Raw genomic sequence first — 24,293 nt, 5'->3', positions numbered from 1 at the left:
ACAACAAGTTTCCGCGTCTCCATTGCACTGCGCATACTACGAAACGCTCCCCAAACTTGGCACTCACCCTCGCAGCCGACTTTTCCGACTTTCCACGACGCTCACGCTAGTGACAGCATTATTTATAGTTCGACGTCGCGCCAAAGCGAATGAGCACATTACGCCTACGGCTTACGCCGCCCTCCTAGTGTGGCTGCTCGGTGTCTGCAGGCAGCGAGGGTCTGCAAGCTTCCTGTGTTCGCACCTATGTCACCTGTGCTTGCTTGTCAGAGACAGACTATCGCAAAACATACAACTCACTCCATGAATTGATTGCTACGGCATCTGTTATCAGCAATCACAACTAGCAACACCAGTAGCAGCTGACTGCACGCAAAGAATAGGAATGTGCAGTGGGATTTACGTGAACTCAGCGCAAGGCAGATCTTTCCGACATAGGCTTGAGAATCTTACGGGAACACTTGTAGTGTTTCTAAATTAAGTGTAGGCGTGGGAGGAGGGTGCTTCCTGCGCACTAATAACAGCACGCTTGTCAATTGTGGATGCTAATCATTCGCTTGTATCTTCCTAGACACATCTGCTGGTTGTGAATTATTCCACTTGCATGGCAAGATGCGCTTGTAGGTGTGTTAAAAATTCTGGAGGCACTGGGTATTGATCCCAGTACCTCTCGCATACTAAGCGAACGCTCTACCATCTGAGCTACGCCCGCCCCCCCGAAGACTAACGGTGCTACATACAGCCATATAGACGACACAGACCCTTGCACTCCCATTATTCAGCAGACAAACACTACTCTCTATGTATCCGTTAGGGTGTCTTTCAGGTTTCGTGCATTCTGTATCGAATCGTAGTTGGCCACAATGAAAGTGGCACGTATAACGTCGAAAATAGAATTCGGACACCGCTCTGAGTAAGACCAACGTGTTGTCCACCCTCTAGAATTCAATGAGGTTAAGCCGCGATACCTAAGACAGATCTGCACTCGATGACACCTCGATAACAGCCGGTCCCCACACTTACATCTTGCTCTCCTTACGTCAGTATACATCATATCAGTCTGTGACGCTGGCTTTGCAACATCTTGCGTGCCTTTAGGTTCGCCGCGACCAACACTTACCATGCACTGACCACAAAAAATGGAGGCGCCGCGGCTTGAACCCTGGACCTTTCACATGCCAAGCGAACGCTCTACCAACTGAGCTACGCCCCAGGCACAAGCAAACTGCGCTATTCCCCATTCTTTGCGACTCAGATGCGCACGGACACGATGGTTGGTTGGTTTGTAGCGGTGAAGGGAGCAGAGTAAAAGGCGCGGACCCGTTCATATACACAAAAGTTCCAAGTAGTTTCGATGCTCTGGTATTACAAATGCAAATTCCGTCTGTTTTTAACGTCTTAAATTGTAAGAGCCGTCACAAATTGCTCCGTTTTCATTCCTTGACGACAATCATACAGCACCTGAGGTAACAAACACATCACGAGCCCCATTGTGCACTCCATTATTCATGCCAACTCAGTGCCTCGCTCTTTACTACTGTGTACCAATCTTGTCGTCCAACTGCAAAACACTGGGCCACAACAAGTTTCCGCGTCTCCATTGCACTGCGCATACTACGAAACGCTCCCCAAACTTGGCACTCACCCTCGCAGCCGACTTTTCCGACTTTCCACGACGCTCACGCTAGTGACAGCATTATTTATAGTTCGACGTCGCGCCAAAGCGAATGAGCACATTTCGCCTACGGCTTAGGCCGCCCTCCTAGTGTGGCTGCTCGGTGTTTGCAGGCAGCGAGGGCCTGCAAGCTTCCTGTGTTCGCACCTATGTCACCTGTGCTTGCTTGTCAGAGACAGACTATCGCAAAACATACAACTCACTCCATGAATTGATTGCTACGGCATCTGTTATCAGCAGTCACAACTAGCAACACCAGTAGCAGCTGACTGCACGCAAAGAATAGGAATGTGCAGTGGGATTTACGTGAACTCAGCGCAAGGCAGATCTTTCCGACATAGGCTTGAGAATCTTACGGGAACACTTGTAGTGTTTCTAAATTAAGTGTAGGCGTGGTAGGAGGGTGCTTCCTGCGCACTAATAACAGCACGCTTGTCAATTGTGGATGCTAATCATTCGCTTGTATCTTCCTAGACACATCTGCTGGTTGTGAATTATTCCACTTGCATGGCAAGGTGCGCTTGTAGGTGTGTTAAAAATTCTGGAGGCACTGGGTATTGATCCCAGTACCTCTCGCATACTAAGCGAGCGCTCTACCATCTGAGCTACGCCCGCCCCCCCGAAGACTAACGGTGCTACATACAGCCATATAGACGACACAGACCCTTGCACTCCCATTATTCAGCAGACAAACACTACTCTCTATGTATCCGTTAGGGTGTCTTTCAGGTTTCGTGCATTCTGTATCGAATCGTAGTTGGCCACAATGAAAGTGGCACGTATAACGTCGAAAATAGAATTCGGACAGCGCTCTGAGTAAGACCAACGTGTTGTCCACCCTCTAGAATTCAATGAGGTTAAGCCGCGATACCTAAGACAGATCTGCACTCGATGACACCTCGATAACAGCCGGTCCCCACACTTACATCTTGCTCTCCTTACGTCAGTATACATCATATCAGTCTGTGACGCTGGCTTTGCAACATCTTGCGTGCCTTTAGGTTCGCCGCGACCAACACTTACCATGCACTGACCACAAAAAATGGAGGCGCCGCGGCTTGAACCCTGGACCTTTCACATGCCAAGCGAACGCTCTACCAACTGAGCTACGCCCCAGGCACAAGCAAACTGCGCTATTCCCCATTCTTTGCGACTCAGATGCGCACGGACACGATGGTTGGTTGGTTTGTAGCGGTGAAGGGAGCAGAGTAAAAGGCGCGGACCCGTTCATATACACAAAAGTTCCAAGTAGTTTCGATGCTCTGGTATTACAAATGCAAATTCCGTCTGTTTTTAACGTCTTAAATTGTAAGAGCCGTCACAAATTGCTCCGTTTTCACTCCTTGACGACAATCATACAGCACCTGAGGTAACAAACACGTCACGAGCCCCATTGTGCACTCCATTATTCATGCCAACTCAGTGCCTCGCTCTTTACTACTGTGTACCAATCTTGTCGTCCAACTGCAAAACACTGGGCCACAACAAGTTTCCGCGTCTCCATTGCACTGCGCATACTACGAAACGCTCCCCAAACTTGGCACTCACCCTCGCAGCCGACTTTTCCGACTTTCCACGACGCTCACGCTAGTGACAGCATTATTTATAGTTCGACGTCGCGCCGAAGCGAATGAGCACATTTCGCCTACGGCTTAGGCCGCCCTCCTAGTGTGGCTGCTCGGTGTCTGCAGGCAGCGAGGGCCTGCAAGCTTCCTGTGTTCGCACCTATGTCACCTGTGCTTGCTTGTCAGAGACAGACTATCGCAAAACATACAACTCACTCCATGAATTGATTGCTACGGCATCTGTTATCAGCAGTCACAACTAGCAACACCAGTAGCAGCTGACTGCACGCAAAGAATAGGAATGTGCAGTGGGATTTACGTGAACTCAGCGCAAGGCAGATCTTTCCGACATAGGCTTGAGAATCTTACGGGAACACTTGTACTGTTTCTAAATTAAGTGTAGGCGTGGGAGGAGGGTGCTTCCTGCGCACTAATAACAGCACGCTTGTCAATTGTGGATGCTAATCATTCGCTTGTATCTTCCTAGACACATCTGCTGGTTGTGAATTATTCCACTTGCATGGCAAGGTGCGCATGTAGGTGTGTTAAAAATTCTGGAGGCACTGGGTATTGATCCCAGTACCTCTCGCATACTAAGCGAGCGCTCTACCATCTGAGCTACGCCCCCCCCCCCCCCCCCCCCCCGAAGACTAATGGTGCTACATACAGCCATATAGACGACACAGACCCTTGCACTCCCATTATTCAGCAGACAAACACTACTCTCTATGTATCCGTTAGGGTGTCTTTCAGGTTTCGTGCATTCTGTATCGAATCGTAGTTGGCCACAATGAAAGTGGCACGTATAACGTCGAAAATAGAATTCGGACACCGCTCTGAGTAAGAGCAACGTGTTGTCCACCCTCTAGACTTCAATGAGGTTAAGCCGCGATACCTAAGACAGATCTGCACTCGATGACACCTCGATAACATCCGGTCCCCACACTTACATCTTGCTCTCCTTACGTCAGTATACATCATATCAGTCTGTGACGCTGGCTTTGCAACATCTTGCGTGCCTTTAGGTTCGCCGCGACCAACACTTACCATGCACTGACCACAAAAAATGGAGGCGCCGCGGCTTCAACCCTGGACCTTTCACATGCGAAGCGAACTCTCTACCAACTGAGCTACGCCCCAGGCACGAGCAAACTGCGCTATTCCCCATTCTTTGCGACTCAGATGCGCACGGACACGATGGTTGGTTGGTTTGTAGCGGTGAAGGGAGCAGAGTACAAAGGCGCGGACCCGTTCATATACACAAAAGTTCCAAGTAGTTTCGATGCTCTGGTATTACAAATGCAAATTCCGTCTGTGTTTAACGTCTTAAATTGAAAGAGCCGTCACAAATTGCTCCGTTTTCATTCCTTGACGACAATCATACAGCACCTGAGGTAACAAACACATCTCGAGCCCCATTGTGCACTCCATTATTCATGCCAACTCAGTGCCTCGCTCTTTACTACTGTGTACCAATCTTGTCGTCCAACTGCAAAACACTGGGCCACAACAAGTTTCCGCGTCTCCATTGCACTGCGAATACTACGAAACGCTCCCCAAACTTGGCACTCACCCTCGCAGCCGACTTTTCCGACTTTCCACGACGCTCACGCTAGTGACAGCATTATTTATAGTTCGACGTCGCGCCAAAGCGAATGAGCACATTTCGCCTACGGCTTAGGCCGCCCTCCTAGTGTGGCTGCTCGGTGTCTGCAGGCAGCGAGGGTCTGCAAGCTTCCTGTGTTCGCACCTATGTCACCTGTGCTTGCTTGTCAGAGACAGACTATCGCAAAACATACAACTCACTCCATGAATTGATTGCTACGGCATCTGTTATCAGCAGTCACAACTAGCAACACCAGTAGCAGCTGACTGCACGCAAAGAATAGGAATGTGCAGTGGGATTTACGTGAACTCAGCGCAAGGCAGATCTTTCCGACATAGGCTTGAGAATCTTACGGGAACACTTGTACTGTTTCTAAATTAAGTGTAGGCGTGGGAGGAGGGTGCTTCCTGCGCACTAATAACAGCACGCTTGTCAATTGTGGATGCTAATCATTCGCTTGTATCTTCCTAGACACATCTGCTGGTTGTGAATTATTCCACTTGCATGGCAAGGTGCGCATGTAGGTGTGTTAAAAATTCTGGAGGCACTGGGTATTGGTCTCAGTACCTCTCACATACTAAGCGAGCGCTCTACCATCTGAGCTACGCCCGCCCCCCCGAAGACTAACGGTGCTACATACAGCCATATATACGACACAGACCCTTGCACTCCCATTATTCAGCAGACAAACACTACTCTCTATGTATCCGTTAGGGTGTCTTTCAGGTTTCGTGCATTCTGTATCGAATCGTAGTTGGCCACAATGAAAGTGGCACGTATAACGTCGAAAATAGAATTCGGACACCGCTCTGAGTAAGACCAACGTGTTGTCCACCCTCTAGAATTCAATGAGGTTAAGCCGCGATACCTAAGACAGATCTGCACTCGATGACACCTCGATAACAGCCGGTCCCCACACTTACATCTTGCTCTCCTTACGTCAGTATACATCATATCAGTCTGTGACGCTGGCTTTGCAACATCTTGCGTGCATTTAGGTTCGCCGCGACCAACACTTACCATGCACTGACCACAAAAAATGGAGGCGCCGCGGCTTGAACCCTGGACCTTTCACATGCCAAGCGAACGCTCTACCAACTGAGCTACGCCCCATGCACGAGCAAACTACGCTATTCCCCATTCTTTGCGACTCAGATGCGCACGGACACGATGGTTGGTTGGTTTGTAGCGGTGAAGGGAGCAGAGTACAAAGGCGCGGACCCGTTCATATACACAAAAGTTCCAAGTAGTTTCGATGCTCTGGTATTACAAATGCAAATTCCGTCTGTCTTTAACGTCTTAAATTGAAAGAGCCGTCACAAATTGCTCCGTTTTCACTCCTTGACGACAATCATACAGCACCTGAGGTAACAAACACATCTCGAGCCCCATTGTGCACTCCATTATTCATGCCAACTCAGTGCCTCGCTCTTTACTACTGTGTACCAATCTTGTCGTCCACCTGCAAAACACTGGGCCACAACAAGTTTCCGCGTCTCCATTGCACTGCGCATACTACGAAACGCTCCCCAAACTTGGCACTCACCCTCGCAGCCGACTTTTCCGACTTTCCACGACGCTCACGCTAGTGACAGCATTATTTATAGTTCGACGTCGCGCCAAAGCGAATGAGCACATTACGCCTACGGCTTACGCCGCCCTCCTAGTGTGGCTGCTCGGTGTCTGCAGGCAGCGAGGGTCTGCAAGCTTCCTGTGTTCGCACCTATGTCACCTGTGCTTGCTTGTCAGAGACAGACTATCGCAAAACATACAACTCACTCCATGAATTGATTGCTACGGCATCTGTTATCAGCAATCACAACTAGCAACACCAGTAGCAGCTGACTGCACGCAAAGAATAGGAATGTGCAGTGGGATTTACGTGAACTCAGCGCAAGGCAGATCTTTCCGACATAGGCTTGAGAATCTTACGGGAACACTTGTAGTGTTTCTAAATTAAGTGTAGGCGTGGGAGGAGGGTGCTTCCTGCGCACTAATAACAGCACGCTTGTCAATTGTGGATGCTAATCATTCGCTTGTATCTTCCTAGACACATCTGCTGGTTGTTAATTATTCCACTTGCATGGCAAGGTGCGCTTGTAGGTGTGTTAAAAATTCTGGAGGCACTGGGTATTGATCCCAGTACCTCTCGCATACTAAGCGAGCGCTCTACCATCTGAGCTACGCCCGCCCCCCCGAAGACTAATGGTGCTACATACAGCCATATAGACGACACAGACCCTTGCACTCCCATTATTCATCAGACAAACACTACTCTCTATGTATCCGTTAGGGTGTCTTTCAGATTTCGTGCATTCTGTATCGAATCGTAGTTGGCCACAATGAAAGTGGCACGTATAACGTCGAAAATAGAATTCGGACACCGCTCTGAGTAAGACCAACGTGTTGTCCACCCTCTAGAATTCAATGAGGTTAAGCCGCGATACCTAAGACAGATCTGCACTCGATGACACCTCGATAACAGCCGGTCCCCACACTTACATCTTGCTCTCCTTACGTCAGTATACATCATATCAGTCTGTGACGCTGGCTTTGCAACATCTTGCGTGACTTTAGGTTCGCCGCGACCAACACTTACCATGCACTGACCACAAAAAATGGAGGCGCCGCGGCTTGAACCCTTTACCTTTCACATGCGAAGCGAACGCTCTACCAACTGAGCTACGCCCCAGGCACGAGCAAACTGCGCTATTCCCCATTCTTTGCGACTCAGATGCGCACGGACACGATGGTTGGTTGGTTTGTAGCGGTGAAGGGAGCAGAGTAAAAGGCGCGGACCCGTTCATATACACAAAAGTTCCAAGTAGTTTCGATGCTCTGGTATTACAAATGCAAATTCCGTCTGTTTTTAACGTCTTAAATTGTAAGAGCCGTCACAAATTGCTCCGTTTTCACTCCTTGACGACAATCATACAGCACCTGAGGTAACAAACACATCTCGAGCCCCATTGTGCACTCCATTATTCATGCCAACTCAGTGCCTCGCTCTTTACTACTGTGTACCAATCTTTTCGTCCAACTGCAAAACACTGGGCCACAACAAGTTTCCGCGTCTCCATTGCACTGCGCATACTACAAAACGCTCCCCAAACTTGGCACTCACCCTCGCAGCCGACTTTTCCGACTTTCCACGACGCTCACGCTAGTGACAGCATTATTTTTAGTTCGACGTCGCGCCAAAGCGAATGAGCACATTTCGCCTAGGGCTTAGGCCGCCCTCCTAGTGTGGCTGCTCGGTGTCTGCAGGCAGCGAGGGTCTGCAAGCTTCCTGTGTTCGCACCTATGTCACCTGTGCTTGCTTGTCAGAGACAGACTATCGCAAAACATACAACTCACTCCATGAATTGATTGCTACGGCATCTGTTATCAGCAGTCACAACTAGCAACACCAGTAGCAGCTGACTGCACGCAAAGAATAGGAATGTGCAGTGGGATTTACGTGAACTCAGCGCAAGGCAGATCTTTCCGACATAGGCTTGAGAATCTTACGGGAACACTTGTACTGTTTCTAAATTAAGTGTAGGCGTGGGAGGAGGGTGCTTCCTGCGCACTAATAACAGCACGCTTGTCAATTGTGGATGCTAATCATTCGCTTGTATCTTCCTAGACACATCTGCTGGTTGTGAATTATTCCACTTGCATGGCAAGGTGCGCATGTAGGTGTGTTAAAAATTCTGGAGGCACTGGGTATTGATCCCAGTACCTCTCGCATACTAAGCGAGCGCTCTACCATCTGAGCTACGCCCGCCCCCCCCCCCCCCCTGAAGACTAATGGTGCTACATACAGCCATATAGACGACACAGACCCTTGCACTCCCATTATTCAGCAGACAAACACTACTCTCTATGTATCCGTTAGGGTGTCTTTCAGGTTTCGTGCATTCTGTATCGAATCGTAGTTGGCCACAATGAAAGTGGCACGTATAACGTCGAAAATAGAATTCGGACACCGCTCTGAGTAAGAGCAACGTGTTGTCCACCCTCTAGACTTCAATGAGGTTAAGCCGCGATACCTAAGACAGATCTGCACTCGATGACACCTCGATAACAGCCGGTCCCCACACTTACATCCTGCTCTCCTTACGTCAGTATACATCATATCAGTCTGTGACGCTGGCTTTGCAACATCTTGCGTGCCTTTAGGTTCGCCGCGACCAACACTTACAATGCACTGACCACAAAAAATGGAGGCGCCGCGGCTTGAACCCTGGCCGTTTCACATGCCAAGCGAACGCTCTACCAACTGAGCTACGCCCCATGCACGAGCAAACTGCGCTATTCCCCATTGTTTGCGACTCAGATGCGCACGGACACGATGGTTGGTTGGTTTGTAGCGGTGAAGGGAGCAGAGTACAAAGGCGCGGACCCGTTCATATACACAAAACTTCCAAGTAGTTTCGATGCTCTGGTATTACAAATGCAAATTCCGTCTGTTTTTAACGTCTTAAATTGAAAGAGCCGTCACAAATTGCTCCGTTTTCATTCCTTGACGACAATCATACAGCACCTGAGGTACCAAACACATCTCGAGCCCCATTGTGCACTCCATTATTCATGCCAACTCAGTGCCTCGCTCTTTACTACTGTGTACCAATCTTGTCGTCCAACTACAAAACACTGGGCCACAACAAGTTTCCGCGTCTCCATTGCACTGCGCATACTACGAAACGCTCCCCAAACTTGGCACTCACCCTCGCAGCCGTCTTTTCCGACTTTCCACGACGATCACGCTAGTGACAGCATTATTTATAGTTCGACGTCGCGCCAAAGCGAATGAGCACATTTCGCCTACGGCTTAGGCCGCCCTCCTAGTGTGGCTGCTCGGTGTCTGCAGGCAGCGAGGGTCTGCAAGCTTCCTGTGTTCGCACCTATGTCACCTGTGCTTGCTTGTCAGAGACAGACTATCGCAAAACATACAACTCACTCCATGAATTGATTGCTACGGCATCTGTTATCAGCAGTCACAACTAGCAACACCAGTAGCAGCTGACTGCACGCAAAGAATAGGAATGTGCAGTGGAATTTACGTGAACTCAGCGCAAGGCAGATCTTTCCGACATAGGCTTGAGAATCTTACGGGAACACTTGTACTGTTTCTAAATTAAGTGTAGGCGTGGGAGGAGGGTGCTTCCTGCGCACTAATAACAGCACTCTTGTCAATTGTGGATGCTAATCATTCGTTTGTATCTTCCTAGACACATCTGCTGGTTGTGAATTATTCCACTTGCATGGCAAGGTGCGCATGTAGGTGTGTTAAAAAATCTGGAGGCACTGGGTATTGATCCCAGTACCTCTCGCATACTAAGCGAGCGCTCTACCATCTGAGCTACGCCCGCCCCCACGAAGACTAATGGTGCTACATACAGCCATATAGACGACACAGACCCTTGCACTCCCATTATTCTTCAGACAAACACTACTCTCTATGTAGCCGTTAGGGTGTCTTTCAGGTTTCGTGCATTCTGTATCGAATCGTAGTTGGCCACAATGAAAGTGGCACGTATAACGTCGAAAATAGAATTCGGACACCGCTCTGAGTAAGACCAACGTGTTGTCCACCGTCTAGACTTCAATGAGGTTAAGCCGCGATACCTAAGACAGATCTGCACTCGATGACACCTCGATAACAGCCGGTCCCCACACTTACATCTTGCTCTCCTTACGTCAGTATACATCATATCAGTCTGTGACGCTGGCTTTGCAACATCTTGCGTGCCTTTAGGTTCGCCGCGACCAACACTTACCATGCACTGACCACAAAATATGGAGGCGCCGTGGCTCGAACCCTGGACCTTTCACATGCCAAGCGAACGCTCTACCAACTGAGCTACGCCCCATGCACGAGCAAACTGCGCTATTCCCCATTCTTTGCGACTCAGATGCGCACGGACACGATGGTTGGTTGGTTTGTAGCGGTGAAGGGAGCAGAGTACAAAGGCGCGGACCCGTTCATATACACAAAAGTTCCAAGTAGTTTCGATGCTCTGGTATTACAAATGCAAATTCCGTCTGTTTTTAACGTCTTAAATTGAAAGAGCCATCACAAATTGCTCCGTTTTCACTCCTTGTCGACAATCATACAGCACCTGAGGTAACAAACACATCTCGAGCCCCATTGTGCACTCCATTATTCATGCCAACTCAGTGCCTCACTCTTTACTACTGTGTACCAATCTTGTCGTCCAACTCCAAAACACTGGGCCACAACAAGTTTCCGCGTCTCCATTGCACTGCGCATACTACGAATCGCTCCCCAAACTTGGCACTCACCCTCGCAGCCGACTTTTCCGACTTTCCACGACGCTCACGCTAGTGACAGCATTATTTATAGTTCGACGTCGCGCCAAAGCGAATGAGCACATTTCGCCTAGGGCTTAGGCCGCCCTCCTAGTGTGGCTGCTCGGTGTCTGCAGGCAGCGAGGGTCTGCAAGCTTCCTGTGTTCGCACCTATGTCACCTGTGCTTGCTTGTCAGAGACAGACTATCGCAAAACATACAACTCACTCCATGAATTGATTGCTACGGCATCTGTTATCAGCAGTCACAACTAGCAACACCAGTAGCAGCTGACTGCACGCAAAGAATAGGAATGTGCAGTGGGATTTACGTGAACTCAGCGCAAGGCAGATCTTTCCGACATAGGCTTGAGAATCTTACGGGAACACTTGTACTGTTTCTAAATTAAGTGTAGGCGTGGGAGGAGGGTGCTTCCTGCGCACTAATAACAGCACGCTTGTCAATTGTGGATGCTAATCATTCGCTTGTATCTTCCTAGACACATCTGATGGTTGTGAATTATTCCACTTGCATGGCAAGGTGCGCATGTAGGTGTGTGAAAAATTCTGGAGGCACTGGGTATAGATCCCAGTACCTCTTGCATACTAAGCGAGCGCTCTACCATCTGAGCTACGCTCGCCCCTCCCCCCCACCCCCGAAGACTAATGGTGCTACATAGAGCCATATAGACGACACAGACCCTTGCACTCCCATTATTCAGCAGACAAACACTACTCTCTATGTATCCGTTAGGGTGTCTTTCAGGTTTCGTGCATTCTGTATCGAATCGTAGTTGGCCACAATGAAAGTGGCACATATAACGTCGAAAATAGAATTCGGACACCGCTCTGAGTAAGAGCAACGTGTTGTCCACCCTCTAGACTTCAATGAGGTTAAGCCGCGATACCTAAGACAGATCTGCACTCGATGACACCTCGATAACAGCCGGTCCCCACACTTACATCTTGCTGTCCTTACGTCAGTATACATCATATCAGTCTGTGACGCTGGCTTTGCAACATCTTGCGTGCCTTTAGGTTCGCCGCGACCAACACTTACCATGCACTGACCACAAAAAATGGAGGCGCCGCGGCTTGAACCCTGGACCTTTCACATGCGAAGTGAACGCTCTACCAACTGAGCTACGCCCCATGCACGAGCAAACTGCGCTATTTCCCATTCTTTGCGACTCAGATGCGCACGGACACGATGGTTGGTTGGTTTGTAGCGGTGAAGGGAGCAGAGTACAAGGGCGCGGACCCGTTCATATACACAAAACTTCCAAGTAGTTTCGATGCTCTGGTATTACAAATGCAAATTCCGTCTGTTTTTAACGTCTTAAATTGAAAGAGCCGTCACAAATTGCTCCGTTTTCACTCCTTGTCGACAATCATACAGCACCTGAGGTAACAAACACATCTCGAGCCCCATTGTGCACTCCATTATTCATGCCAACTCAGTGCCTCGCTATTTACTACTGTGTACCAATCTTGTCGTCCAACTGCAAAACACTGGGCCACAACAAGTTTCCGCGTCTCCATTGCACTGCGCATACTACGAATCGCTCCCCAAACTTGGCACTCACCCTCGCAGCCGACTTTTCCGACTTTCCACGACGCTCACGCTAGTGACAGCATTATTTATAGTTCGACGTCGCGCCAAAGCGAATGAGCACATTTCGCCTAGGGCTTAGGCCGCCCTCCTAGTGTGGCTGCTCGGTGTCTGCAGGCAGCGAGGGTCTGCAAGCTTCCTGTGTTCGCACCTATGTCACCTGTGCTTGCTTGTCAGAGACAGACTATCGCAAAACATACAACTCACTCCATGAATTGATTGCTACGGCATCTGTTATCAGCAGTCACAACTAGCAACACCAGTAGCAGCTGACTGCACGCAAAGAATAGGAATGTGCAGTGGGATTTACGTGAACTCAGCGCAAGGCAGATCTTTCCGACATAGGCTTGAGAATCTTACGGGAACACTTGTACTGTTTCTAAATTAAGTGTAGGCGTGGGAGGAGGGTGCTTCCTGCGCACTAATAACAGCACGCTTGTCAATTGTGGATGCTAATCATTCGCTTGTATCTTCCTAGACACATCTGCTGGTTGTGAATTATTCCACTTGCATGGCAAGGTGCGCATGTAGGTGTGTTAAAAATTCTGGAGGCACTGGATATAGATCCCAGTACCTCTCGCATGCTAAGCGAGCGCTCTACCATCTGAGCTACGCCCGCCCCCCCGAAGACTAATGGTGCTACATACAGCCATATAGACGACACAGACCCTTGCACTCCCATTATTCAGCAGACAAACACTACTCTCTATGTATCCGTTAGGGTGTCTTTCAGGTTTCGTGCATTCTGTATCGAATCGTAGTTGGCCACAATGAAAGTGGCACGTATAACGTCGAAAATAGAATTCGGACACCGCTCTGAGTAAGAGCAACGTGTTGTCCACCCTCTAGACTTCAATGAGGTTAAGCCGCGATACCTAAGACAGATCTGCACTCGATGACACCTCGATAACAGCCGGTCCCCACACTTACATCTTGCTCTACTTACGTCAGTATACATCATATCAGTCTGTGACGCTGGCTTTGCAACATCTTGCGTGCCTTTAGGTTCGCCGGGACCAACACTTACCATGCACTGACCACAAAAAATGGAGGCGCCGCGGCTTGAACCCTGGACCTTTCACATTCCAAGCGAACGCTCTACCAACTGAGCTACGCCCCATGCACGAGCAAACTGCGCTATTCCCCATTCTTTGCGACTCAGATGCGCACGGACACGATGGTTGTTGGTTTGTAGCGGTGAAGGGAGCAGAGTACAAAGGCGCGGACCCGTTCATATACACAAAAGTTCCAAGTAGTTTCGATGCTCTGGTATTACAAATGCAAATTCCGTCTGTTTTTAACGTCTTAAATTGAAAGAGCCGTCACAAATTGCTCCGTTTTCACTCCTTGTCGACAATCATACAGCACCTGAGGTAACAAACACATCTCGAGCCCCATTGTGCACTCCATTATGCATGCCAACTCAGTGCCTCGCTATTTACTACTGTGTACCAATCTTGTCGTCCAACTGCAAAACACTGGGCCACAACAAGTTTCCGCGTCTCCATTGCACTGCGCATACTACGAATCGCTCCCCAAACTTGGCACTCTCCATCGCAGCCGACTTTTCCGACTTTCCACGACGCTCACGCTAGTGACAGCATTATTTATAGTTCGACGTCGCGCCAAAGCGAATGAGCACATTTCGCCTACGGCTTAGGCCGCCCTCCTAGTGTGGCTGCTCGGTGTCTGCAGGCAGCGAGGGTCTGCAAGCTTCCTGTGTTCGCACCTATGTCACCTGTGCTTGCTTGTCAGAGACAGACTATCGCAAAACATACAACTCACTCCATGAATTGATTGCTACGGCATCTGTTATCAGCAGTCACAACTAGCAACACCAGTAGCAGCTGACTGCACGCAAAGAATAGGAATGTGCAGTGGGATTTACGTGAACTCAGCGCAAGGCAGATCTTTCCGACATAGGCTTGAGAATCTTACGGGAACACTTGTACTGTTTCTAAATTAAGTGTAGGCGTGGGAGGAGGGTGCTTCCTGCGCACTAATAACAGCACGCTTGTCAATTGTGGATGCTAATCATTCGCTTGTATCTTCCTAGACACATCTGCTGGTTGTGAATTATTCCACTTGCATGGCAAGGTGAGCATGTAGGTGTGTTAAAAATTCTGGAGGCACTGGGTATAGATACCAGTACCTCTCGCATACTAAGCGAGCGCTCTACCATCTGAGCTACGCCCGCCCTCCCGAAGACTAATGGTGCTACATACAGCCATATAGACGACACAGACCCTTGCACTCCCATTATTTAGCAGACAAACACTACTCTCTATGTAGCCGTTAGGGTGTCTTTCAGGTTTCGTGCATTCTGTATCGAATCGTAGTTGGCCACAATGAAAGTGGCACGTATAACGTCGAAAATAGAATTCGGACACCGCTCTGAGGAAGACCAACGTGTTGTCCACCCTCTAGACTTCAATGAGGTTAAGCCGCGATACCTAAGACAGATCTGCACTCGATGACACCTCGATAACAGCCGGTCCCCACACTTACATCTTGCTGTCCTTACGTCAGTATACATCATATCAGTCTGTGACGCTGGCTTTGCAACATCTTGCGTGCCTTTAGGTTCGCCGCGACCAACACTTACCATGCAGTGACCACAAAAAATGGAGGACCCGCGGCTTGAACCCTGGCCCTTTCACTTGCCAAGCGAACGCTCTACCAACTGAGCTACGGCCCATGCACGAGCAAACTGCGCTATTCCCCATTCTTTGCGACTCAGATGCGCACGGACACGATGGTTGTTGGTTTGTAGCGGTGAAGGGAGCAGAGTACAAAGGCGCGGACCCGTTCATATACACAAAAGTTCCAAGTAGTTTCGATGCTCTGGTATTACAAATGCAAATTCCGTCTGTTTTTAACGTCTTAAATTGAAAGAGCCGTCACAAATTGCTCCGTTTTCACTCCTTGTCGACAATCATACAGCACCTGAGGTAACAAACACATCTCGAGCCCCATTGTGCACTCCATTATTCATGGCAACTCAGTGCCTCGCTCTTTACTACTGTGTACCAATCTTGTCGTCCAACTGCAAAACACTGGGCCACAACAAGTTTCCGCGTCTCCATTGCACTGCGCATACTACGAAACGCTCCCCAAACTTGGCACTCACCCTCGCAGCCGACTTTTCCGACTTTCCACGACGCTCACGCTAGTGACAGCATTATTTATAGTTCGACGTCGCGCCAAAGCGAATGAGCACATTTCGCCTAGGGCTTGGGCCGCCCTCCTAGTGTGGCTGCTCGGTGTCTGCAGGCAGCGAGGGTCTGCAAGCTTCCTGTGTTCGCACCTATGTCACCTGTGCTTGCTTGTCAGAGACAGACTATCGCAAAACATACAACTCACTCCATGAATTGATTGCTACGGCATCTGTTATCAGCAGTCACAACTAGCAGCACCAGTAGCAGCTGACTGCACGCAAAGAATAGGAATGTGCAGTGGGATTTACGTGCACTCAGCGCAAGGCAGATCTTTCCGACATAGGCTTGAGAATCATACGGGAACACTTGTACTGTTTCTAAATTAAGTGTAGGCGTGGGAGGAGGGTGCTTCCTGCGCACTAATAACAGCACGCTTGTCAATTGTGGATGCTAATCATTCGCTTGTATCTTCCTAGACACATCTGCTGGTTGTGAATTATTCCACTTGCATGGCAAGGTGCGCATGTAGGTGTGTTAAAAATTCTGGAGGCACTGGGTATTGATCCCAGTATACATCGCATACTAAGCGAGCGCTCCCGCCCTCCCGAAGACTAATGGTGCTACATACAGCCATATAGACGACACACACCCTTGCACTCCCATTATTCATCAGACAAACACTACTCTCTATGTATCCGTTAGGGTGTCTTTCAGGTTTCGTGCATTCTGTATCGAATCGTAGTTGGCCACAATGAAAGTGGCACGTATAACGTCGAAAATAGAATTCGGACACCGCTGTGAGTAAGAGCAACGTGTTGTCCACCCTCTAGACTTCAATGAGGTTAAGCCGCGATACCTAAGACAGTTCTGCACTCGATGACACCTCGATAACAGCCGGTCCCCACACTTACATCTTGCTCTCCTTACGTCAGTATACATCATATCAGTCTGTGACGCTGGCTTTGCAACATCTTGCGTGCCTTTAGGTTCGCCGCGACCAACACTTACCATGCACTGACCACAAAATATGGAGGCGCCGTGGCTCGAACCCTGGACCTTTCACATGCCAAGCGAACGCTCTACCAACTGAGCTACGCCCCATGCACGAGCAAACTGCGCTATTCCCCATTCTTTGCGACTCAGATGCGCACGGACACGATGGTTGGTTGGTTTGTAGCGGTGAAGGGAGCAGAGTACAAAGGCGCGGACCCGTTCATATACACAAAAGTTCCAAGTAGTTTCGATGCTCTGGTATTACAAATGCAAATTCCGTCTGTTTTTAACGTCTTAAATTGAAAGAGCCATCACAAATTGCTCCGTTTTCACTCCTTGACGACAATCATAAAGCACCTGAGTTAACAAACACATCTCGAGCCCCATTGTGCACTCCATTATTCATGCCAGCTCAGTGCCTCGCTCTTTACTACTGTGTACCAATCTTGTCGTCCAACTGCAAAACACTGGGCCACAACAAGTTTCCGCGTCTCCATTGCACTGCGCATACTACAAAACGCTCCCCAAACTTGGCACTCACCCTCGCAGCCGACTTTTCCGACTTTCCACGACGCTCACGCTAGTGACAGCATTATTAATAGTTCGACGTCGCGCCAAAGCGAATGAGCACATTTCGCCTACTGCTTAGGCCGCCCTCCTAGTGTGGCTGCTCGGTGTCTGCAGGCAGCGAGGGTCTGCAAGCTTCATGTGTTCGCACCTATGTCACCTTTGCTTGCTTGTCAGAGACAGACTATCGCAAAACATACAACTCACTCCATGAATTGATTGCTACGGCATCTGTTATCAGCAGTCACAACTAGCAACACCAGTAGCAGCTGACTGCAAGCAAAGAATAGGAATGTGCAGTGGGATTTACGTGAACTCAGCGCAAGGCAGATCTTTCCGACATAGGCTTGAGAATCTTACGGGAACACTTGTACTGTTTCTAAATTAAGTGTAGGCGTGGGAGGAGGGTGCTTCCTGCGCACTAATAACAGCACGCTTGTCAATTGTGGATGCTAATCATTCGCTTGTATCTTCCTAGACACATCTGCTGGTTGTGAATTATGCCACTTGCATGGCAAGGTGCGCATGTAGGTGTGTTAAAAATTCTGGAGGCACTGGGTATAGATCCCAGTACCTCTCGCATACTAAGCGAGCGCTCTACCATCTGAGCTACGCCCGCCCCCCCGAAGACTAATGGTGCTACATACAGCCATATAGACGACACAGACCCTTGCACTCCCATTATTCAGCAGACAAACACTACTCTCTATGCATCCGTTAGGGTGTCTTTCAGGTTTCGTGCATTCTGTATCGAATCGTAGTTGGCCACAATGAAAGTGGCACGTATAACGTCGAAAATAGAATTCGGACACCGCTGTGAGTAAGAGCAACGTGTTGTCCACCCTCTAGACTTCAATGAGGTTAAGCCGCGATACCTAAGACAGATCTGCACTCGATGACACCTCGATAACAGCCGGTCCCCACACTTACATCTTGCTCTACTTACGTCAGTATACATCATATCAGTCTGTGACGCTGGCTTTGCAACATCTTGCGTGCCTTTAGGTTCGCCGGGACCAACACTTACCATGCACTGACCACAAAAAATGGAGGCGCCGCGGCTTGAACCCTGGACCTTTCACATTCCAAGCGAACGCTCTACCAACTGAGCTACGCCCCATGCACGAGCAAACTGCGCTATTCCCCATTCTTTGCGACTCAGATGCGCACGGACACGATGGTTGTTGGTTTGTAGCGGTGAAGGGAGCAGAGTACAAAGGCGCGGACCCGTTCATATACACAAAAGTTCCAAGTAGTTTCGATGCTCTGGTATTACAAATGCAAATTCCGTCTGTTTTTAACGTCTTAAATTGAAAGAGCCGTCACAAATTGCTCCGTTTTCACTCCTTGTCGACAATCATACAGCACCTGAGGTAACAAACACATCTCGAGCCCCATTGTGCACTCCATTATGCATGCCAACTCAGTGCCTCGCTATTTACTACTGTGTACCAATCTTGTCGTCCAACTGCAAAACACTGGGCCACAACAAGTTTCCGCGTCTCCATTGCACTGCGCATACTACGAATCGCTCCCCAAACTTGGCACTCTCCATCGCAGCCGACTTTTCCGACTTTCCACGACGCTCACGCTAGTGACAGCATTATTTATAGTTCGACGTCGCGCCAAAGCGAATGAGCACATTTCGCCTACGGCTTAGGCCGCCCTCCTAGTGTGGCTGCTCGGTGTCTGCAGGCAGCGAGGGTCTGCAAGCTTCCTGTGTTCGCACCTATGTCACCTGTGCTTGCTTGTCAGAGACAGACTATCGCAAAACATACAACTCACTCCATGAATTGATTGCTACGGCATCTGTTATCAGCAGTCACAACTAGCAACACCAGTAGCAGCTGACTGCACGCAAAGAATAGGAATGTGCAGTGGGATTTACGTGAACTCAGCGCAAGGCAGATCTTTCCGACATAGGCTTGAGAATCTTACGGGAACACTTGTACTGTTTCTAAATTAAGTGTAGGCGTGGGAGGAGGGTGCTTCCTGCGCACTAATAACAGCACGCTTGTCAATTGTGGATGCTAATCATTCGCTTGTATCTTCCTAGACACATCTGCTGGTTGTGAATTATTCCACTTGCATGGCAAGGTGAGCATGTAGGTGTGTTAAAAATTCTGGAGGCACTGGGTATAGATACCAGTACCTCTCGCATACTAAGCGAGCGCTCTACCATCTGAGCTACGCCCGCCCTCCCGAAGACTAATGGTGCTACATACAGCCATATAGACGACACAGACCCTTGCACTCCCATTATTTAGCAGACAAACACTACTCTCTATGTAGCCGTTAGGGTGTCTTTCAGGTTTCGTGCATTCTGTATCGAATCGTAGTTGGCCACAATGAAAGTGGCACGTATAACGTCGAAAATAGAATTCGGACACCGCTCTGAGGAAGACCAACGTGTTGTCCACCCTCTAGACTTCAATGAGGTTAAGCCGCGATACCTAAGACAGATCTGCACTCGATGACACCTCGATAACAGCCGGTCCCCACACTTACATCTTGCTGTCCTTACGTCAGTATACATCATATCAGTCTGTGACGCTGGCTTTGCAACATCTTGCGTGCCTTTAGGTTCGCCGCGACCAACACTTACCATGCAGTGACCACAAAAAATGGAGGACCCGCGGCTTGAACCCTGGCCCTTTCACTTGCCAAGCGAACGCTCTACCAACTGAGCTACGGCCCATGCACGAGCAAACTGCGCTATTCCCCATTCTTTGCGACTCAGATGCGCACGGACACGATGGTTGTTGGTTTGTAGCGGTGAAGGGAGCAGAGTACAAAGGCGCGGACCCGTTCATATACACAAAAGTTCCAAGTAGTTTCGATGCTCTGGTATTACAAATGCAAATTCCGTCTGTTTTTAACGTCTTAAATTGAAAGAGCCGTCACAAATTGCTCCGTTTTCACTCCTTGTCGACAATCATACAGCACCTGAGGTAACAAACACATCTCGAGCCCCATTGTGCACTCCATTATTCATGGCAACTCAGTGCCTCGCTCTTTACTACTGTGTACCAATCTTGTCGTCCAACTGCAAAACACTGGGCCACAACAAGTTTCCGCGTCTCCATTGCACTGCGCATACTACGAAACGCTCCCCAAACTTGGCACTCACCCTCGCAGCCGACTTTTCCGACTTTCCACGACGCTCACGCTAGTGACAGCATTATTTATAGTTCGACGTCGCGCCAAAGCGAATGAGCACATTTCGCCTAGGGCTTGGGCCGCCCTCCTAGTGTGGCTGCTCGGTGTCTGCAGGCAGCGAGGGTCTGCAAGCTTCCTGTGTTCGCACCTATGTCACCTGTGCTTGCTTGTCAGAGACAGACTATCGCAAAACATACAACTCACTCCATGAATTGATTGCTACGGCATCTGTTATCAGCAGTCACAACTAGCAGCACCAGTAGCAGCTGACTGCACGCAAAGAATAGGAATGTGCAGTGGGATTTACGTGCACTCAGCGCAAGGCAGATCTTTCCGACATAGGCTTGAGAATCATACGGGAACACTTGTACTGTTTCTAAATTAAGTGTAGGCGTGGGAGGAGGGTGCTTCCTGCGCACTAATAACAGCACGCTTGTCAATTGTGGATGCTAATCATTCGCTTGTATCTTCCTAGACACATCTGCTGGTTGTGAATTATTCCACTTGCATGGCAAGGTGCGCATGTAGGTGTGTTAAAAATTCTGGAGGCACTGGGTATTGATCCCAGTATACATCGCATACTAAGCGAGCGCTCCCGCCCTCCCGAAGACTAATGGTGCTACATACAGCCATATAGACGACACACACCCTTGCACTCCCATTATTCATCAGACAAACACTACTCTCTATGTATCCGTTAGGGTGTCTTTCAGGTTTCGTGCATTCTGTATCGAATCGTAGTTGGCCACAATGAAAGTGGCACGTATAACGTCGAAAATAGAATTCGGACACCGCTGTGAGTAAGAGCAACGTGTTGTCCACCCTCTAGACTTCAATGAGGTTAAGCCGCGATACCTAAGACAGTTCTGCACTCGATGACACCTCGATAACAGCCGGTCCCCACACTTACATCTTGCTCTCCTTACGTCAGTATACATCATATCAGTCTGTGACGCTGGCTTTGCAACATCTTGCGTGCCTTTAGGTTCGCCGCGACCAACACTTACCATGCACTGACCACAAAATATGGAGGCGCCGTGGCTCGAACCCTGGACCTTTCACATGCCAAGCGAACGCTCTACCAACTGAGCTACGCCCCATGCACGAGCAAACTGCGCTATTCCCCATTCTTTGCGACTCAGATGCGCACGGACACGATGGTTGGTTGGTTTGTAGCGGTGAAGGGAGCAGAGTACAAAGGCGCGGACCCGTTCATATACACAAAAGTTCCAAGTAGTTTCGATGCTCTGGTATTACAAATGCAAATTCCGTCTGTTTTTAACGTCTTAAATTGAAAGAGCCATCACAAATTGCTCCGTTTTCACTCCTTGACGACAATCATAAAGCACCTGAGTTAACAAACACATCTCGAGCCCCATTGTGCACTCCATTATTCATGCCAGCTCAGTGCCTCGCTCTTTACTACTGTGTACCAATCTTGTCGTCCAACTGCAAAACACTGGGCCACAACAAGTTTCCGCGTCTCCATTGCACTGCGCATACTACAAAACGCTCCCCAAACTTGGCACTCACCCTCGCAGCCGACTTTTCCGACTTTCCACGACGCTCACGCTAGTGACAGCATTATTAATAGTTCGACGTCGCGCCAAAGCGAATGAGCACATTTCGCCTACTGCTTAGGCCGCCCTCCTAGTGTGGCTGCTCGGTGTCTGCAGGCAGCGAGGGTCTGCAAGCTTCATGTGTTCGCACCTATGTCACCTTTGCTTGCTTGTCAGAGACAGACTATCGCAAAACATACAACTCACTCCATGAATTGATTGCTACGGCATCTGTTATCAGCAGTCACAACTAGCAACACCAGTAGCAGCTGACTGCAAGCAAAGAATAGGAATGTGCAGTGGGATTTACGTGAACTCAGCGCAAGGCAGATCTTTCCGACATAGGCTTGAGAATCTTACGGGAACACTTGTACTGTTTCTAAATTAAGTGTAGGCGTGGGAGGAGGGTGCTTCCTGCGCACTAATAACAGCACGCTTGTCAATTGTGGATGCTAATCATTCGCTTGTATCTTCCTAGACACATCTGCTGGTTGTGAATTATGCCACTTGCATGGCAAGGTGCGCATGTAGGTGTGTTAAAAATTCTGGAGGCACTGGGTATAGATCCCAGTACCTCTCGCATACTAAGCGAGCGCTCTACCATCTGAGCTACGCCCGCCCCCCCGAAGACTAATGGTGCTACATACAGCCATATAGACGACACAGACCCTTGCACTCCCATTATTCAGCAGACAAACACTACTCTCTATGCATCCGTTAGGGTGTCTTTCAGGTTTCGTGCATTCTGTATCGAATCGTAGTTGGCCACAATGAAAGTGGCACGTATAACGTCGAAAATAGAATTCGGACACCGCTCTGAGTAAGACCAACGTGTTGTCCATCCTCTAGACTTCAATGAGGTTATGGCGCGATACCTAAGACATATCTGCACTCGATGACACCTCGATAACAGCCGGTCCCCACACTTACATCTTGCTCTCCTTACGTCAGTATACATCATATCAGTCTGTGACGCTGGCTTTGCAACATCTTGCGTGCCTTTAGGTTCGCCGCGACCAACACTTACCATGCACTGACCACAAAAAATGGAGGCGCCGCGGCTTGAACCCTGGACCTTTCACATGCCAAGCGAACGCTCTACCAACTGAGCTACGCCCCATGCACGAGCAAACTGCGCTATTCCCCATTCTTTGCGACTCAGATGCGCACGGACACGATGGTTGGTTGGTTTGTAGCGGTGAAGGGAGCAGAGTACAAAGGCGCGGACCCGTTCATATACACAAAACTTCCAAGTAGTGTCGATGCTCTGGTATTACAAATGCAATTTCCGTCTGCCTTTAACGTCTTAAATTGAAAGAGCCATCACAAATTGCTCCGTTTTCACTCCTTGTCGACAATCATACAGCACCTGAGGTAACAAACACATCTCGAGCCCCATTGTGCACTCCATTATTCATGCCAACTCAGTGCGTCGCTCTTTACTACTGTGTACCAATCTTGTCGTCCAACTGAAAAACACTGGGCCACAACAAGTTTCCGCGTCTCCATTGCACTGCGCATACTACGAATCGCTCCCCAAACTTGGCACTCACCCTCGCAGCCGACTTTTCCGACTTTCCACGACGCTCACGCTAGTGACAGCATTATTTATAGTTCGACGTCGCGCCAAAGCGAATGAGCACATTTCGCCTAGGGCTTAGGCCGCCCTCCTAGTGTGGCTGCTCGGTGTCTGCAGGCAGCGAGGGTCTGCAAGCTTCCTGTGTTCGCACCTATGTCACCTGTGCTTGCTTGTCAGAGACAGACTATCGCAAAACATACAACTCACTCCATGAATTGATTGCTACGGCATCTGTTATCAGCAGTCACAACTAGCAACACCAGTAGCAGCTGACTGCACGCAAAGAATAGGAATGTGCAGTGGGATTTACGTGAACTCAGCGCAAGGCAGATCTTTCCGACATAGGCTTGAGAATCTTACGGGAACACTTGTACTGTTTCTAAATTAAGTGTAGGCGTGGGAGGAGGGTGCTTCCTGCGCACTAATAACAGCACGCTTGTCAATTGTGGATGCTAATCATTCGCTTGTATCTTCCTAGACACATCTGCTGGTTGTGAATTATTCCACTTGCATGGCAAGGTGCGC

General features: G+C 49.2%; 1 protein-coding gene, 1 non-coding gene and 1 pseudogene across 3 annotated transcripts in view; 1 reads left to right on the top strand and 2 right to left on the bottom strand.

Moving 5' to 3' along the window:
• The window catches only part of LOC126293624 (uncharacterized), a 201,222-nt gene that overhangs the window by 55,468 nt on the left and 121,461 nt on the right, over positions 1 to 24,293 (top strand). The window lies entirely within an intron of this gene.
• The window catches only part of LOC126293205 (uncharacterized), an 88,589-nt pseudogene that overhangs the window by 17,862 nt on the left and 46,434 nt on the right, over positions 1 to 24,293 (bottom strand).
• Positions 3,796 to 3,868, bottom strand: Trnat-agu (transfer RNA threonine (anticodon AGU)). The gene has a single exon. It is a non-coding gene; the product is annotated as a tRNA-Thr (tRNA).

This window comes from Schistocerca gregaria, chromosome 10, assembly GCF_023897955.1.
Source record: "Schistocerca gregaria isolate iqSchGreg1 chromosome 10, iqSchGreg1.2, whole genome shotgun sequence".
NCBI classification, from domain to species: Eukaryota; Metazoa; Arthropoda; class Insecta; order Orthoptera; family Acrididae; genus Schistocerca; species Schistocerca gregaria.
The sequence above is the reverse complement of the archived record's forward strand: the minus strand, read 5'-3'. Positions and strand labels throughout refer to the sequence as shown.